At 31.9% G+C, this 19952-nt stretch overlaps 1 protein-coding gene across 2 annotated transcripts in view; it reads right to left on the bottom strand.

Moving 5' to 3' along the window:
* Nucleotides 1-19952, bottom strand: part of LOC147065912 (alpha-tocopherol transfer protein-like) — a 73509-nt gene that overhangs the window by 26755 nt on the left and 26802 nt on the right. Inside the window, exon 2 of one of the 2 annotated variants that reach the window (XM_085955934.1) lies at nt 4975-5027. The exons of the other annotated variant lie outside the window; for it this stretch is intronic. The gene's annotated coding sequence lies outside the window, so the exon portion shown is untranslated. The remainder of the gene's footprint in view (nt 1-4974; nt 5028-19952) is intronic. 2 annotated transcript variants of the gene reach the window in all.

Below are 19952 nucleotides of genomic sequence, written 5' to 3'. Positions count from 1 at the left end.
TATGATAAATGCTCGTAATTAAAAATATTTTCAAGGTAAACTCTAATTAACAATCGTATAGTAATACATAAGTCTTGGCCACTGGTATTAATTGTAATGCACACCAAAATATATTTTTGCAGTTTACTTATGCAAGTTATTAAGATAATTAATATGTATAATACAAATGTGTTACAAAGTTTACGATATCTGAGACCTCGAAAATTTTACAGCCTTCCATGCATGGATTCTTTGATCATTACGTATTTACTATAACTTATTCATACTTGTAATAATATATAACGTAACATTTTCACCTATTGACGTGCAGTGTCATGGTCATAAAACATAAGAGACCTAAATACGGTGTAATGACAGGTAATAGTAAATGCCCTTGCTTGGTTTGGAGCCTCTTCAAGTATAACGGAAGGCTGCATTCTTAATTTGAAACGATTTACGAAATCGCCGGTCATTGTGACCAACTGTCATTGAAAAAATATATTCCAAACCAAAGATGCTATAGAGAACCTTCACTACAAGACGGAGCTTAATTATATGAAGCTAAAAAAATACTTGTATAACTAATACTTAAATTAGCTGCAAGTCATTTTACATTGATATTCATTATTGCAGCATATTATGTAGGTCCTTACTAAAGACTACTATCGTATATTGTAAAGATCATCAACAAATTTTATAAGTATCTACTATTATCTCAGAGGTTGTCCATAAATGATTACAAACGATTTTTGACATTTAGACCACCTCTCCTTACTAACATCGACACAAAAATATACATTACGTATTATTTTTAACGTCATCCCATTTCATTAAAAAAATCGTTCTTTTTGTGACACATTTTCTACAACCCCCCCCCCCTTGCCAACAATCAGACCCATTCCCGCCGCATGACGTAACGTCATATGTATTAACAACCCCTTAATGCGTTTTATCGAAATATTTACAAAGAATATTTCATCAAATTAAAACTGAATTATCCTTTTGAACCAACTTGTACGAAAAAGCAAGGGGATGGTTGATTATATTTTTTTTAAATAAGTGTTTTTTATTTAAAGAATTTCAAGAGTAATATTATTGTTGGTCCTAAATAAGCCAACATCAAAACATGAACATCTGTCGTTTAGGAGTTGGTACGTATGCATTCGTGACATGGCTTATCAATTGGACTATCCTGGACGAGTAAAACAAATGAACTTGTACAGATTTTTAATGCGTCCGCAACGTCGAATTAAGAGTAAGTACATTATTTGATAAACATGCATCTTAACTAGGTATTTTAAATGCAGATACAAAACATTGATGAAGATAGACAGAGAGATTTTTTGTCCATAATATGACATGCTTCAGATTTCTTCAGCACTTGGCCTGAGCTTGATGAAGGCTAATGGTTCCCTCCATTTTACCTTTTTTATATTTTTCTGAATTCTGATTCTGGATATAATTTTTCAAAGTATGTATATTCAGAAAACAACAAACAACAGCTCCGTTGATTTCAAAGTCGGTTATAATCACTAGCCACATTTTCTTGGATTTTTCAACCTACATTAAACATGATTATATTATTATTAATATTACTGAATTTTGGGTTTTTTTAATTTAACTATCCGCCTTCATATAATTTACTAAAAGGTGTTATTCTATTTGCAATCCTAAATATATATATTATATATACATATTTTACATAGAGTAATAATTATACTATCGACCGAGAGTACTTGATGGAATTTGAATTTGAACGTATAAAAATTTAAGGTCGCAAAAAACGACTCAAATGGAACAGTAAAAAACTTCCTATCCATTAAAATTTAAATCCTAGATATGCCTGACGGTTTTTTTGTGATTATCTCATAATAATGAAATATGGAGGTAACCGACAATTATTTCACCTCGCGACCTCATTTGCAATAGTTAAATCAGGGCTCGAAATAGACCAGAACGCACCGGAGCGCCGTTCCGGTTCGTAAAATAGATACAATTATCGCTCCGTCTCGTGGATAAAATAATTTATCCGTCTGAACTAGATAAGTCACATAACAAAAAAACTAACACACTTATTTTTACAAAATACACATAACATTTTATAACTATGTTAATATCTTCAGAAAATTGTCAAGCGCTCCGGTTCGAAAACTTTTCCATTTCGAGCGCTGAGTTAAATGGTGTTAAACAACTAGCTACGTATCGATGAAAATAAATATACTAATTTAAATCAGATTGGATATTTTATAGAAATGGTGCAATATCGACTGCTTAATCCGCAAACCAGCCAACTGCACTTGTGACCAAAAATGATATCTTGGTGGCATTTCGTTATAAAGCATGTTTTCTATGTTCACACAAAATTACAAACTCCTAAACCTGTAAATAAATGCGTTATCGTTCTTCAAACAAAACAGCCATCTGCAGTTGTCAAATTTCCAATATCGTAAATGGAACAACTCTGCTCTTTATATAAATTTTCTTTATATACAAAAGGGAAACTAAAATATTGTATTAATTCATAGTGCAGCTTATTTGTAAACGGAAAGTAATATCTAATTTGATTTAAAATACAAAAGCCAATAGTAGCTCAACGTTTATCACATTTGAATGGTCAAAGACATAGCTTATAATCAGCATCTTTAGGATTATCTTTAAATGTGTAAATCTTGCCCATTTTTTGAATAATAAAATGCCTAATTTTTGTCAAATTTGGGATCACAGAGATTATCAATATAATTTTTTATCGTAAATATTTCACTATAATAATGTCGACACAAATTATACTGATGGTTTTATAAATGCGTTTAAAAATTAATAAACGTAAAAAAATCTTAACACCACTGCACATTTATGTACTGAAATATGACTATATTCTAGAACATTAGAGCGAGAGGTTTAAAAGAATACTATTTTATGTAATAAAAATACTTTATGCAGTCATCAAATGTTTAAAATAAATATAAAGGATAATAAGGCTTCAAAATTATATAAATAGATTATCTACAACGTTTAAGGAATGTCCAGGATCATGCTTTGAAAATAGAATAAAAGCTCCATTTTGAGCCACGCTGAGCACGTCCGCCTTTAAGTTATTATGTTTTTTCTCCTTCCTGAACAATTTGCTCAAATGGAGTTAGACGGTTTGCAGATTGTTGTGATGATACAATGTAAGGACGTACCAGAAGATCTGTTTTCTCTAAATATAAATATGTGTCATAGCCAATCAAGTAAATTATCACCACAATAATTGTCACTTGCATCAGTAATGAAGGTCAACTTGCAAGATCAAGCTGTGTTTTCTTTCATCTGTTTGACGAATCAAATGATTTAAGATCTGACAGAGTTTTCTAACCACACTCTATCAGACATAATAAGAAATAAATAATTTCGTGCGTTTAGTTAGGCACTCGCTTACAGACCACAGACTGCTTTATGTTTATTGGAAGACAAGACAATGTTTCTCCGTTATGAATGGTGCATACCTACACAATTATTTTAATAAATTTTCTGTCAAAACTTAACCAAATAGCCCGTTTACAAGTGCACGGATTTACTGACGGCAGTAAGTACGTATTGTCGCGACCATAACGATAAACTGCAATTAATCTAAACAAGTATTATCATGCATGTTGCAAGACTGCATGCATGGATCAAAAAAGCTTAGCGGCTTCTGAATTTTTACACCATAGTTACGAACTTGCCGAAAAAATACGAACTACATCGCGCAGAGCATTTTCACGTTTACCAATTTTCACAACCTGTCAAATAGCACCATACAATTAAACGACGAGTCTCGTTTATGCTTTAATAATGAGCTTAGCGAGATAGTCAGCACTTTTGAGTGTAAACACAGTTATTATCGCGATAGTTTAATTTAGACACTCTTGCGCATCTATTCTATACACAAGGCTGCTATTGATCGCTATCGGCCGCTATCGAGGGTAGTTTTGTATCGAAGTATTAGCACTTATTGTAACAATTAAAATAAGTTAGATGTAAATGTTACAATAAGTGCTATATTTTAACAGGACCTCTCTTGGGTGTGCTAAATTTTAGAGCGAGATTTACAGTTTTGACTGTTTAGACAGCGAACTGAACAATTATAATGCTTCGATACAAAAATATAAAAAAACTACCCTCGATAGCTGCCGATAGCAGTCTTGTTATGTATGTAAGTACAAAAAACAGAAATATTCATAGTCAAATGCACGAATGAATGGGGATAGTGATATAATTTGGTTTTTTGGTTCAGTAAACTCATTTTACCTTTCGTGGTTCTAGAGTTTATTCAATTCTCTTGGGTTTCAACATTCCCAATCATGGCCCCCACAAGTGGGGGCGGCGTGGCGGGTTGATCAGATAAGTAAGATAAACACACATCACAAATTTGCTTTAATAGTAAAAAAAAGACACCTACGGCGCTATTATACTTCATGACCATTAACATTTTATGTATTAAAAATAGAAAAAAAATCGTTAATAACAAATATACTAAATAGGTACCCTTAAGTTGAGCTGAACACAATTTGAAAAATGTTAGTGTAGTGTGTCACACGCCAAAGACGCCTGTGAGGACCCGCTTCAGGATGTGGGGGCCATGTTCACAATACTTCGAAACCGAATAAGTTGGTTATAAAAAAAGTTGGTTTCTTATCATAAATATTGTGTACTTATACTACAAATTACAAATTCAATCAATATTATAGTAGCTACCTAATTAAAAACTGTACTATTTTCATTTGAACCATCTTGTATTGTATAATAATAAAAATAACTTATTATGGGTTAACTTTTCGTAAATTTTATTTAATAATGAATATAATTATGACAGACCTATACATTGTATTATTTTTATTGATTGATTTGCCCTAGTGTAAATATTTCTCAAATTGCTTCAAAGTGACTAAGAAATAATAATTGACCAATAGTGCTTGTGTACTAGTGGGATTTAATTGAAAAAAAAAATGTTGCCGTATAAAAAAATAATTTTACCTCAGTTAGAAGTTGCTTCAATCTATTAGTGGCACGCGTTGGTGTTGAGATGCCTGTTGGTGAGATCCGAAAATAATATAAAAAAAATTAATAAATAAAATCGTTTTTATTTAGAATTATCATTGTTAATTAGTTAAAAATGTTGTTATAATATGCATTATAATAATTCACCTTAATAATTATTCAACTAGAACATTTCCTAGTTTGCTTTTGATTGAGCTTCAATATCGGTACGAGTACCATACCTCAATAAAAAGGATTTTAAGTTATACACATTTATATTTTTATAAAAATCGATGTTTTTTAAAATAAATATAAAAAATAATAAAACTATGAATTAGTCAAAAATTTCTTAAGCGATGCTTAGAAAACTTAATAAACTAAATTTTAATAATAAATATGTACATAAAATATATTATGTAATAATAAGATGGAGTCCGATTCAACAAATTCACATTTTTTTACAATTGAAAGTTTATCTTTGATTTAAAATAAAAAATATATTTTTTTTAATGTTTTCAGATAGTTACATATTTATTAATTTACGTGAAATTGTAAATTATCAAAAAATGTCTCAAATTGCAAGCTACCTCTGGTAGGTAAAGACATTGCCTTAAACGCGCGAATTTGAATAGGATATAATTGAATATGGCATCAAATTATACATCGATTTTTTTTTAATAAATGCTCCCATTTGTACTGACGCGCACGCACAATTCTTCGATGTCCGTTTTCTTATTTCCCTGTCATTTTTGGTAGACTTATTTGAATCTGTAAATTCTATCAACCTAGCGCTGCAAAGAAACGATATCACAGTGCTCCATTGTCACGAAAAATTGACAGCTTTCAAACTGAACCTCTAACTATGGATAGTAAAGTTAAAGAGAAAGAAATTTCTTTAAAATAATGTAGATTTTTTTTTTTTATTTAAGTCGTCCGCGAGCAATGACATTATAAATCGACAATGCACTCAATATAGTAGGTAGCAAGTACATTCGCGCATAGCGACATTCGCACATGTATAGATAGACGTCACGCAATTTCCATTATGCGATATCACGCATCGGGAATTTATAGCAATATGAGCTTTATTGTAATGGCGTTAGAACAGTGTTTCTAGTGTCAATGTTCATTTGAGCGAACCTGTTCGAACCGAACCATTCGGCAGACCCGACAAAAAGCATCGGGAATTTATAGCAATATCACCTTTATTGTAATGGCGTTAGAAAAAATTATGCCATTCGGCAGATCCGACAAAAAAGTGAGTGTCATTTTTTTCTAGATGCGTCGTCCATATTAATGTCATTGTCAGCGAGTCATCGAAATTTTTTTAAAGGGACCGCCATGGAGGAAATGTTATAAAGTTTGAGAACCGCTGTTAAATATAGACCTTTGTGGAGGGTGCAAAGTGTAAAGTTCACAATAGAGATCATTAAAGCAATCGTTGGTAATTATAATCCTCTTTTTATATTCACCAATCATATAATTATTTATTAGCATTAACTTGTGATCCGAAGTAGACTGTATTACTATGCGCGGATATTAACGCGATATATTTACACTATTTTCATAGGCATTATAAAATTTAATCATTAGAGTGTTACACAATGTTGACTCATTGCACGTTTAATAATTTATTATTATGAGAAATCATTAATCATTAAAACATTTAATTACTTATTGAAATGAATATATTGTATTAGATGAGAAGCTGCGCCATCTTAACACAGTATGAATTGCAAAAATACAGAATTAACAATAAGTATGTACATATTTTAAAATAGAATGCAATTAGAAATCATAAATAGAGAACAATGAGTAATCCAACATAATGCACAGTATTGTCTGTGTTGCTAACTATTCACAAAATATGCCAGATAGGGCAAGAAAACAAGCTAAATGGCAAAATAAAATGCTAGATTTAAAAAAATTGAAAATGTGTCTAGAAACTAGCATTTCAAAAAAATAGCACAATAATTATTATAAACATCCCTTTTATAAGAACAAAGATCGAAAAAGAATTTAGTATTTTACAACATAGCGCGACCCGAGAACTACAAGGTTCTAAGTGTCGATTTTTGGCCAAACTAAAGTAATGATGAGGCAGTCTTCCAAGTCACATTATCTACATAATATATCAATATGAGGTCAATATTTCTTATATTTTTTCATTAAACCCCAATACTACCGAGTTATATGTGCACTTTACAAAATATCTGTGGTACTACAGAGTTCTATCATAATCTAAAAAGATCCGTCGTTCTACAAAGTTCTATGTGCTTTGACATTTCGTGGTTATGAATACATTTAAAGTTGTTAAAATCGTTTAAATTGCAATATGAAGAGTAAAATGTTGTTGTTTTGTATTTAAAATTTATTATAAAGACTTCATGCAGTGTATTTAACAATAAACCACGAGTATTTACATAAACTACTATAGCTTCGAGATACATAACCTCAAAAAAATGTTTCGTGATATTTGATATCAACAGTAAATTGTGAACTCACTAATAGATGAATAATAATATTATGAAACGTAAGTAAAATTTAATTATATTATCGTTATTTTTAAAATTTTTATTTCGTTACAGTTACATATTCACAAACTGTCAATTTTAATACCTACATAACTGATTATTTTAATAATGTGAATGTCGAACGAACATTGTACACTTTATTATTTAACCTTTTGTTAATAATAATGTCTAAATATTGAGAGTATTTGAAGGCTATTTCATTCAATGATTTAATATTTTAGGCTTAAAAGTCTTCCTGGAAGTGATATCAATGTTTGAGATGTTTCAAATCCTCAGTAGATGGGGTGAAGAAATGGTTATGTTGTATTCTAAAATCCCTATTCCTGAGAATTCCCACACTATAGAGATTTAGTATATTAATTATACAATATCATTATGATGTTATGATGGATCTGAAAGATATGCCTCTTGCTGGGTTGAAGATTATTCTAAAACTGACGTGAATAATTTAATAGAAGAATTTTTACACAACATTCCCTCAGCCGTTAATAACAACAAGCCAGCCAGTTGAAATTAAACAATAAACACTAGGCTTGTTTCATCAACAATAGTTTTGTATTTTTATTAAATTATATTTTCAACTTAATTTTCATTTTAAAATGGTATTAAACAAAAATTACAAAAAAATATTTATGTTTTTCCGAATTTCCCATTTTCCCAACAATTTTCATACATTTTCTCCGGAAAAAAATATTTTATTAGATAAGAAGAAGATACTTTCAAGAATTTTATTTATTTTTAACATGAAAAGTGAAACTATGTGTCCTTAATCACCAGGATTTCCATACAAATTTCAGTTAGAACCTTGTAGTAAACGCGATTTGTTTGAGTTTCAGGTGGACAAAGTTCTAACTGAATTTATGATATATAAAATTTACCATTAAAAACTAGTTTTAACGTAGTTTTATTGATAGTTACAATATAGTAGTACCATCATTGATATATTCAACCAAAAAAATAATTGAAAACATTCACAAGTAACAAAATACAAGCGTTCAAAACTTCAACAGCCCATAACTTTTTTTCTGCACTTGTTCACTTAGAACCCTATAGTTCTCGGGTCGCGATATATGTAATTTTATATTTGGCTTGTGCAACGAAAAGCAAGACACATACAGACTCATACTACTCTGTATCTGCTGCGCATTGGACAAACTGAACCCATTAGCGAAATCACCAAAATGTTGACAGCTGGTGGCACTGCCACCTGGTATTTTTTATTAGTAAGATAAAAAATATATAAGTTAGCATGTTGTTTTCAAGAAAATCTGGTGTAATATTCCAGCTAAGCTGTTTGTGGTGTCGAAAAACGCTAGATTTAAAACGTCAACGAAAATTTTGTAAGCCAGATCTAGCAAATGATCTGGCAAAAAAAAACGCTAACGCTGATCATAGTGTATTGCTAAATATGGACATTGTATCCGGATTTAAGATGTATGAATACTATTTTTCAGTTCCTTGTATCCGAAGAAATTGCAAATCAAAACTGTTTGTTACAAAAAGAAAACTAAGAATTTTGTCACTGATGACACTCTTTATTATTGGCTCGATATGTATGCGGTATTTCATTTTTCATTATTACACAATTTCAATACACATTTGAACGTTTGGCCTCATTAATTTTGATATTTTTTACTTCTCTACTTTTCTCCCTAAACTATAAATAATTACATTGTAATAATATCAGCAGTATGTATTCAATTATGTATCGATTAGTAGAAGTTATTTATATGACGTTATGCAATTGTTTTTTTTTCTATGTTGATATAGGCACCTAACAGATATCGTAATGATGTATGTAGTTTTTCGAGTTTATCAACTGTGTACGAAAAAAAACAATTTTACTTTCAATTTCAGATTATGTAAAAATTATCATTGTGTAAGTGCAGCATTGATTATTTGAGAGTCACTTTTAAATGGCATTCTGATTTCTTGAACGTTTTTCATGTTATTTAGATACTAGCAGAAGTAGACCCTTTGTCTACAACTCTATATTATGTACAATATCTCAATAGTCAATATAAAACTAAAAAAAATAAGGCAATTTAGAAAACGCTCCATAGAGTATTGTAAAAACTACAAATAACCTCATAGTTACATGTAAGTTGTACGTATGCAGTTTATCGTGGGACACTTATTCGTGCACCGCAGTACGTGAAACATGAGTTCGTATAACATTTTATCAAATGACGAGTTCTTCGTTGAACATTTCACCGTGGAATACATTTGTACGTATCTTACAAAATGCGGCGATAGTTTGCAAATAGTACTGTTCCAATTAGATTAACCCTAACCTAACCTAACCTAGTAAAGACATCTCATAAAATTCGCCACATGTTGTAGCATACGTACAAATATACTCCACGGTGAAATGTTCAACGAAAAACTTGATTAAATGTTACACGAACTCATGTTTCACGTACTGCGGCGCACGAATAAGTGTCCTGCGGTGAACTGTTTACGTACACATATCCGTGTACCTAACCTCATAGCAATTAGATAGGACGTGCATAGTTTAGTTGGTAGGCACATAGGTGCGAATCTCAGGGGCATCGTATTTTTTTTCAAAAATATTTTTTCTAATGGTCTTATGCCGGGTATCTACTCATCAGCGAGTCGTAATCGTGACCTCTGCAGCTACAGTAACTAGTATGGACGCCAAATAATGCGAGCCTAATGAATAATTATTTTGGATCTAGAGTTGGTTATAGTATCTGGAACGGTTACAGTTACGGCTCGCTAATGAGTACCCGGCTTAATATTTCTCTGAGGTGTTTTCAAATTATGTGTGTCAATAGAATAATAGTAAAACGAAGTTTTAATATGGCGTGGAAAGATAGTTATATCTGACAGACTGGCAACAATTACCCTTGCGTACCATATTCCATGATTACCCTGTTTTGTTTTTAGCGGTTTCTAGTTATTATCCACCGATAACAGTGGGGTTTTTTTTCGCTTCGCCAGGATCTCGAAACTGATGATCGTGACTCTGGTGCGGCATGTCCAAGAGACGAAACAGCGACGACTATACATACGGACACTAACGATCCTAATAATTACGATCATGAGGCCAGGTTTTTACACATTGACTCAAAATTGGAGTATCTGGGTATGATAAATGTACCCGGAAAAGTGCATGGATCTGCAGTAGAAGCAACGAGAAGCTGTTAGTAGTGGGGTACCTAAATATGTTATTTAATATTTAAATTAATAATTAAATAAATTATTATTGATATTTTTTCGAAATAGATCACCCCTCCAAACTATTTATCCGTACATGCGTCTATTTGTATGTTTAGAATATAATCATAGAGTATACGTTTTATAACTTTGAATTTTTTTGCATTTTTTACTACACTGATACGCCTCTTTGTCTGATTACCTTGCATAAAATTAGATCAATAATGATATTCACTTAAAGCAGGGTTTCTTAACTTTATTAGCTAGATAGGGGTAAGTAATAAAAGAATAATAAAAATAATGTAATACAGTACCAATAAAATACATTTTAAAGCAACGTAGAATGCCAAAAGTCGTGTGACGCCCTTGAGCACTCCATACAATATAAAATTCGTTAATGATCCTTTGTTGGCCTCGCAGTTAAATTGGAAGTAATAAGATTTCTGAAGAAAATCGCAGTAAGTATACGTTTTGTTATATTGAAATTTATGAAAAAAGGCAGTGAGAAATATTGAATGGCTGCAGGCAGGTAATGAACGTACATATTGTTGCAAAGAAGACATGGCTGGTGTCTGTGCCAACACGTCCTATTCAATAGATATGACTGACCTTGGCGGAAGTCAACGAATCGTATAGTAGTCAATAAAATGTTTACTATCAGAATACTGTTTAGAAATATATATTTAAACATTTGTAAGTTATTTTATTATAGTTATAGTATAGTATAGTAATGTTATAGTATAGTATAGTTATTTTTCATTTCAAATTTGATAATAACATGTGTAATTATACCCACTAGAAAAAATCACATTTGAAAAAAATACGATGTTCGACGGACCAATATGCTTTAACCAATTAGGCTACGAGCCTCATACCTAATTGCGTCAATTAAATCCTTATCAAATTGTATTATTATCGAATATCGGTTTTTGTGTTTTAAATCAAAGGAATATTATTTACTTTAATTACAAACCGACGTCCAGCTCTCGCCAAATATTTAGTTATAACGTCTACTTGAACTTTCTAACAATTTTTAAGAAACCATTTCTTTTTTTCAACGAATATACCATTCCATATATTGAACATACATAACTTGAAAACACCTCAGAAAAATATAAAGCCGGGTACTCATCAGCGAGCCGTAACTGTAACCGTTCCAGATACTGTAACCAACTCTAGATCCAAAATAATTATTTAGGCTCGCATTATTTAGCGTCCATACTAGTTACTGTAGCGGTCGCGGTTACGGCTCGCTAATGAGTACCCGGCATAAGACCACTAGAAATTAAGGTGACGCATCAGTGAAACGCCAAATAATTTTCAACTGCACGCGCAACGAAATTTTGGACTCGCTGCCCAGTGTTGCCATGTCTACTGAAATTTCAGTAGATCTACTGATATTTTTTGCCATTATACTGAATTTTTGATTTTTTTTCGAAATTCAAGAAATCTACTGATATTTGTGTTTCTCCATAATTATTGTAAGTTGACTGATGATTATTTTAATGATAAACTGGACATGATTCACGCACGACCTTTTTTTTATGTGTTACACTTAAATTGACAAAAAAAGCATTGTAACTCTACCCAAGAACGCCATTTTACGCATTAATATCAGCATTGTTTGCAATAAATTAATATTATTAGTTATTTTTATTCTTATTAGTCTTAAATCATATCTAATATACTACATTTTCCCAAATCTACTGATATTTTATGAAATCTACTGAATTTTTTGTCAAAATCTACTGAAATTTTAAATTTTGACTTGGCAACAATGTCGCTGCCATTCAGTGAGAGAATGTTGACCCAGAAACACGTCACTTTGCTGCGTGATGGCGACGGGTCAATTAATTCTAAAATCGTGTAAAGATGACTAAAAACGTTACCCATTTACTTTAAAAAGAAAACATGTCAATGAATATATTATTATTGTTACTAATAGAACAATAAACAGAACATAAAATGGACGTATGTTGGATTTATATGACAAATAATATTTCGTTTGACAAGCGTCATTTTCACCCGCCACCCGCAATCCGCGCATCGCCTAGCAACGATCTTTTTAGACCGTGTCTCAACTAATGCATGGCCTTAACTATTATATAACTATTCCCAACTAAAAATATTACATTTGAAAAAGGTGTTTTCAAATTATGTATGTTCAATATATGGATTGTCACATTCTCAAATCTTGTGAATTATTCGTTGAATAAAAGAAATGGTTTGCTAAAAATAATCATTAAACTTGTATTTTAGCAGAGCAAAGGAGTCTAATTTTAATACTATTAAAATCTCTTGCATAAAAAATGCTTTTTCTGGGTGTGATAAACATTCTTCATTTAGATTTGTGAATATTTTGGCAAGAAATGCATTTTTTTGATAACCACGAAATGTGTATTAATTGGAATATCACGATTCAGTAAATATGCAAAAAAATATTACCTAAATTCAAACATTCTAATGAATTCTTTGACTCTTGATGCTACAACTTCTGAATTCAAATGCAGCAGTGAGTGGTGTTTTATCAATTTATACACATATAATTAAAAATAATCATGACTGTAATATTGTCTATTTTCGATAAAATTTATAATTTCGACCGTTTGGCTTAGCACAGTAAGTTCTAAAATGTGATTTAATTTTACCAACAACCCTGAGGTTCCGCAAACTAAAAGTTCCGCGGAACCTTATTTCGGTAACGATGTGTTAACACGTAATATGATATAATTGCGACTTAATCTACATAATTCAAGGCTCCCTGAGATATATTTGATTTTATTAGCCCAGGCAGTGTTTGTTTTATTTCCGTAAACAAATAGTTGTTTTGCATACAATTTTGATCACATTTAATGATATGTTTTGTGTAGTTTAGTTTAGTTAATATAGTGCTGTACCTTCCACCCGAGAGTTCTGGGCTCGACCCGGTGAGGACACAATATTTATTTTATTTTCTCAAAGCCTGGGTGTTTGTGATTGTTCAAAATTACTAACAACTAGAGTTGGGTATTTTCCGAAAAAAATCTCAATCTCGAGATTCGGGATTTCCCGAAATGATGAAATTTTTTAATTCTCGAGATTCGGGATTTCCAGAAAAGAATGTTTGAAGAATTCTCGAGATATCGGGAAATTAAGAAAAAAACATGTAAACATCCTAAAATCAGTCTAAAAACAGACAAATTCCAAAAAAACATGTTTTTCAGAAGACAAATAAAATAGAAGTAGGAAAACAAAAATAATTCAAAACATTACTTATTGAAATAGAATTTCAAAAAACACAGACTGTCAATCGCTGCGTCTGACAATCGCGTACGCTTTTGAGACACAAAATTTCCTGATGTTGCAAAAATTGCGTTTATTTTGAGTTGACGTTGGATTAAATGCTCCGACCAGTCTTAGAACGTTTTGTGTTTTCTGTCCATTTTTTTCGTATAGAAAATCGTTTTATCAATTAATATTTGATAATAAAGAAATCCCGAATCCCGAGAAAAGATTTCCGAGATCCGGGATTTCCCGAAATGTTAATAATTTCAATTCTTGAGATTTGGGATGGAAAATCTCGAAAATTTCTCGAGAATTCCCGTCGGGAAATTCCCGAAACCCAACTTTAATATATTACTATTAATAACTCTAAAAAAAAAAAAATATATATATATATATATAGTGCCACAAGCTTCTTTTTTACTATGAGACCACATTTTTTATGTGTGTTTATCTCACTTAGCTGGTCGACCTATTACTCCGGGCACCAGGCTATAGCCCTATCAGCCCACCCTTGCGGCATGGTTAAAATACGGTATTAGAGTAGTCATGGAATGATTATTTATACTTGAAAACTGACAAATATATTTTTATACTTACTAATAATTCTGTGCAATTCTTAAACAAACTATATTCAATTTCAATTTTTTTCTGTATTGGTTACCTGTACTCCTGTATGGCTTGTGAGACATGGCATCTTACTAAGCTACAAAAGTCTCGGCTTTTGAGCTTTGAGAATGGATGTCTCCGCTGAATCTTAAGGGTACATTGCTACGACCGCGTTACAAACACCCGAGTTCGTGAGCAGACACAACAGCCTTCGGTGATTGAATTAGCCACGAAGAGACGTTTTACGATGCTGAAGAATGTGTTCCGGATGCCGCCAAAAAGTGTGATACTTCGTACCCTTGTGGCACAACCTCAAGGGTTCCGTCATCGTGGCCGGCCCTCCCTCACCCCGCAGCGGTGCTACAAAAGCGATCTGCGCGCTGCAGGTCTGGGATGGCGGAAGGCGTAAGAGTTTGTGATGGATCGAGGGAAGTAGCGCGAACTTGTGCTTGTCCTATGCCCCAATGCTGGGTCATGACAGGGTGAAAGAAGAAAGAAGAAGAAGTTACCTTCACCATGAAAATTTTGATATTATCGTCCGAACATTTTAATTTAAGTCACAACAATGAAATACACCTGATAATCTCAATATTCGTGGATTCTATATACAAAAAGAACAATGTTTACGGAATAGGTAGAAATTTAACCAAGATCAGGCAAAAGAGGTGATACGTCTTACTTATTTTATTATAAATGTACCGTTACACTTCCAATTTGTTGACGCGGTCGTTCGGCTTGATTAGTCATGTTTTTATGGTCACTGCACAATTTAACAATCAGCCAAAAATTGTTTGTTTATTTTTATATATATATACCTTATATACCTATTCTTGAATGTTAAATAATATTCAGCGTCAATGAACAAGGAGAACTTTTCAAGAGATTCAGCAAATATTTAATGGATTTAATTCATGATATTATACAGTGACATTGCTAGACAAGGTGCCGTCCTTAAACAGACTTAAGCGCGAACCAAATTGAGGTGCATGTCACGGACTATCACGTGACGTCACAGTAAGCTGTCGCTACGGGAAAAGACGTATGTAATGTCGTTTTTCTTGGTGTTTAAAATGTTATCAGACTGATGCACCCATCCCGTAGCACATTTTGAACCTTTAAACTAACATTGTCAGTTGGCAAAATCTGCCGAAATCACCAAAACAACAATGAGGTCACCTCACGTTGAACTGCACTGCATCGATACCTGCATGACTCAATGAAAATTTTTATCATCTTCTACATGCCTACACTTTTCGAATGTCATGTCAAAATCAGGTTTTTTTATTTTTAGCGGTTGGCACTATGTATTAGCTATACTATAGGAATGTTATCTATTATCTATGGTCTGCTGGTTGGGTTCTGTTCAAAATATTATCTATGGATGTCATGTCGCAAGTAATTTTAACGCACGCACACGTAGAAACTGTTGAAATTAAATGAAATTAGCATGAATAATTAATAATAATTCAAATTACTAATACATTATAGTTGGCACTCTTTATCAGTGTCATTATTCAGTGAACTTACAGGGATGGAGATTGTTCAAAATACTCTGCAAAATGACGAAAACATAGATTGAATTTGTCTCTGCGACAGCGTGACAGTAGGTGACATGTAGGCGACATGCACCTCTAAGTGGCAATCCACATACCACGACCAGTGCACCGGACTCACTGAGTTCACGATGAGTGCAATGAAAGATGCAGAGCTTTCTGAGCAACAAAATATACCTAAAAATAGTTGTTATAGACGAACACTTTATTTGGATTATTTTATTGCATATGCCACAGTGCCTTATAAATAATTCAAATTTTTGTTGTTGCATAAAAGCTTTGTTTATCAGAGCGCAAATGCATCAATGTGCTTTCAGGCATATCATCATAAAGTTTGTTTATATTTAGACGTTGCTAAGCTACGGACATTAGTACCGGAAAAATAATAATACGAGCTAATAAAAACGTTGTAAAATAGCCCGCTTTTTGAAAGTACATGATTATTAAAATCGATGAAAATTATAATAAAACAGCTGTCTTTCCGTGGGAGTTGTGTGTTGATGTTCATATTATGTAACGTCACATTTATTAATTGAATAATTGTGCGTATACGGTGTTAAAATGTTTTTTTCTGTCAATGTTGACAGCCGTTTTCGAGCAGTAATCCTATATTTAGAAAGCTAAAGCTCGAATTATACTGGGCAACACACAGATCCAATCAAATCCAACAACTCACGATAATTGTTCACCCCGATCGTGAAAATACAATATAAGTTCTGGCCAAAATATTACGATAGTTCCTGGTTGGGCCAAATACTAGCCCTCATCCTTCTCTCCCACTGACTTCTAAATCTCTTATTTATTATTGTCACAAGACCAGACGATGGGTAATTAAGGGCTTTTACTTTCATTAATGGTCTAATATTATAAAATTAAAATAACCCTATAATAACAATCAACCTAAGATTTAGGATTCCAATGTTTTACCTTGCGATGAGGTAGCTATGCCACTGATTGAATACACACTTCAGCGCATCTATTCTATACACAAGACTGCTTTCTGCCGCTACGGTAGCTATCTAGGGTAGGTTTGTATTGAAATATTAACACTCATTGTAAAAATGACAATAAGTTAGTTGCAATTGTTACAATAAGTGCTATGTTTTAACATCACCTCTCTTGGCTATACCAAATTTTAGAGCGAGATAGACAGTTTTGACTGTTTAGACGGCTAAATTATTGTAGTTGTTACAATAAGTGCTAATGCTTCGATACAAACCTACCCTAGATAGCAGTTTTGTGTATAGAATAGATGCGTGGTGTTAATGATCGTTTGGAAGATGGGTGATATCCCGAAAGAGTTGTCAAGATAATATAACCCAAATATTGTATTGAATTGACAAGAATTGAATAAGAATTAACAAAAAAACTTTCTTTTTAAAACTATTAACACCGTTTTTATTCGTTCGTATATCTCAATTTCACCTATTTGCACTTTAGTGCTATGTTTATTTTAGGTATAATATTATATACATATATGAAAATATAACGCTTTTTTACATGTACATAATATACCTAAAACAACATTTATGGTACCCTTTGAAAACTTTATTTTCATTGTAATTTAAATATATTAAATTACCTCATTTCACCCGTGAAGCTGTAAAACTTGACTAAATTTAGTCAGAGTCAGCAATAAACATTTATTATCAGAAATTTTCTATGGAATGGCTTTCTAAGTGAAACAATATATTCTACATAAAGCAAGTGTTTTTATCGCGAGCTAATTTTCTCTTGTTTGACTGAAATGTGTCAAAGTTATTGCTTATTAGTTATTGTCACGGAAACATGAATTGTTCGACTTCGTCTCTTTGTATTTTACGGTTGAAAATATTACACTGAACAAAATCTATGCTAGGGATAGTTGTACCGGGTTTTATTTATAAAAAAAACACTATCGGTTCTTGAGTTTTAGTCAGTATTTATAACATTTCAATTTAACAGTGTCATCTGTCAATTTATTTAACAACTAATTAATGGGAATACATTATTTATTCAAATGCATTGTCTATTTCAAGATACACCTGCGTATGAACAAATGAACATTGTAGGTAGACTAAAGACGTATAATACTTGCACGAATATTGCTAAGCAGAAGTATTTTATTTGTATTCCGCCGTAAAGACTATAAGAATATAATGTTTGAGGCTTTCACGGTTGTTTTTTATCGTAGTATATTCTTGGGTTTTCACCGTGTCTCCTTCTTCCTTCCTTCCACATGAAATAATCATGGTTTCAATTAAATAATAATTTTACAATAATTTATCACTCTCACACATCAAAATATAGTAAATAAGTTAATAGCCAAAGACTGCATTGCTAGATATTTTTTGACTACATTTATGACATATTTTGTTTTTTACATGTTATCACATTCGCAAATGTAAGATTTAAAAAAATATATAAAAACTCTTCATCCATGTAGATTGTGAAATATATTCCGCTGATTATATATTTCATTTATTTTAATCCTAAATTAGACAGTGTTGCCTTTCACCAACAAAGTAAGTATATTATTTTTTATATTTTTGTTTGAATGACATTTTATTTAAAAATTGCAGTTCTCTGCAGTGGATAAATTATCCTGTCAAAATAGTTATAGTTTTTATTCACAGGTGTCACTGTAAATTTATAATAATATTAAACATTACATGTGATCAATTAGAAAAATAAGAATACCTCTATGGTACCAACATTAAAGGGTTGCCATCGTGCATTTAAGTGTTAACACCAATACTGATATGTGCAATTATAATAACAGTGAGAAGTGTACTAGATATTAGCTATTATTAATTATACTGTAGTCTTGCTGACCAGTTTATCAGGAAAGCTAAGCTATCAAGTTTCTCGAAGAAACTTACAGTGCAAGCATTCAAGCAGTAGATGACATGATTGATTACTTACTAGCTAATTATTATTAATAACCTAAATATGTACCTACTTATAATAAAATATAATCTACTTTTCAACCAATAGGTCCCACAGAAGTAGGCAATATTGATGCAAATAATTAATTACAAAATAGAATAAGTACTATTTATGATAGTTCCAATAACAGGCGGATAAAGAAAGCATTATTAAAAAACGGCTGTTAAGAATTGCATACGAAAATGAAAGTATGTTTACTTTAGGCTTGACGTCGGTGCTCGTGTTGTTATCGAATTATTGTGAGAGTATAGTCAGGATTATACCCCACTTCCTTGATAGAAACATAAATATAAAATACGATGAGTGTATATTTCCCCAGTCAGTTGGAATATTTTTAGTTATATGGCAACATTGAAATGTCAAATGAATTGTCCTGTCATCGCCGCGATTCTTTCGGCAACATTGTTTATGAGCCGAGTACGATAGATTTGTCGTTGTTATCCGAATAATATTTCTGCAATTACCTTTCAAAACTTTTTGTATTCATAATCTAAATTACAGTACACACAAAAATTAAAAGTCAAATGCTTTCATAGTGAGAGGAATGAATAGGGAAGTGCGAGAAGGGATTATACCGTGCACCAACCTGCCGCACATCAAGTTAAACTTTTCGCATTAAAATGTTCTGATCAAATTGAGATGCATGCCACGTCAATGTCACAGCGACAAATTTAGTCTATGGTTTCATCATTTTGCAGAATATTTTGAACGATCACCACCTCTCTAAATTCAATTATAGAGAGTGTCAACTCTAATGTATTAGTATTTCGAATTATTATTAATTATTCATGCCAATTTCAATTAATTTTTTAAACAGTTTTTACGTGTGCGTACATTAAAATTACTTGCGATATTATATCCATAGATGATATTTTGATAATAGACAATATTCTTATAGAAAATACATGAT

Source organism: Rhyacophila brunnea, unplaced genomic scaffold, assembly GCF_057557595.1.
Source record: "Rhyacophila brunnea isolate RB1 unplaced genomic scaffold, BYU_Rbru_1.0 scaffold_5, whole genome shotgun sequence".
Classification (NCBI taxonomy): Eukaryota; Metazoa; Arthropoda; class Insecta; order Trichoptera; family Rhyacophilidae; genus Rhyacophila; species Rhyacophila brunnea.
Note: the sequence above shows the minus strand (reverse complement) of the source record. Positions and strands in the feature narration are given on the sequence as shown.